Source organism: Manacus candei, unplaced genomic scaffold (assembly GCF_025592945.1).
Source record: "Manacus candei isolate 608988 ecotype Guabito, Panama unplaced genomic scaffold, ASM2559294v1 h1tg000049l, whole genome shotgun sequence".
In the NCBI taxonomy this organism is placed as follows: Eukaryota; Metazoa; Chordata; class Aves; order Passeriformes; family Pipridae; genus Manacus; species Manacus candei.
Window position 1 is genome coordinate 573,191 of NW_026138097.1, and position 675 is coordinate 573,865.

Below are 675 nucleotides of genomic sequence, written 5' to 3' on the forward strand. Positions count from 1 at the left end.
GGCATTTAAATACCTACCATCTTTCCAACTGCACGTCCTCAGGTAGGTAATTTCCCAGTTGTTCAACATCTAAAATAACAGTCCTAAATCTAATGGAAATGTACTTCTAGGTTTAGTATACACCAAGAAAAACCCAGGAAGATTTACATGGATAATGTGACTATATTCATCAATCCCAATGACAGCTTAATTCAACATCGGTAAATGCTGTGTTGTGAAGACCTCTACAGTGGAAGCACATTGCTTTTGAGTGGAAAAGATGATTGGTGCATTTTATATTTTCTGCAAAAACTGAACAAATATAGAATTCAGAAAACTAAAATAATCCTTCTAATGAGTGTTGAGAAAAATAACTTCACAATAGTCCTTTGAGAAAAGCAAGAGACTCCATGTAACATACTACAACCTAGATCCATCAGAATATTTCTAGCTAGTAGTCAAAGCCAGGCATAAAGGTGTGCAGTCACCAACCACAGAACAGTTTAAGTTGCAGTAATTTGGAATGCAGCACTGTGCTTCAGCTTTACTATTAATTTCAGTCATCATGCAGCTATCCTGCACCAGATAAACCAGTGTAACTTTTTGGAATTCAGTTTCTAATCAGCAATGCTGTTTTGAGGAAAGATCATGTTTTTAAGTGTTTCCTGAAGCACAAAGAATAAGAGACCCATTAGC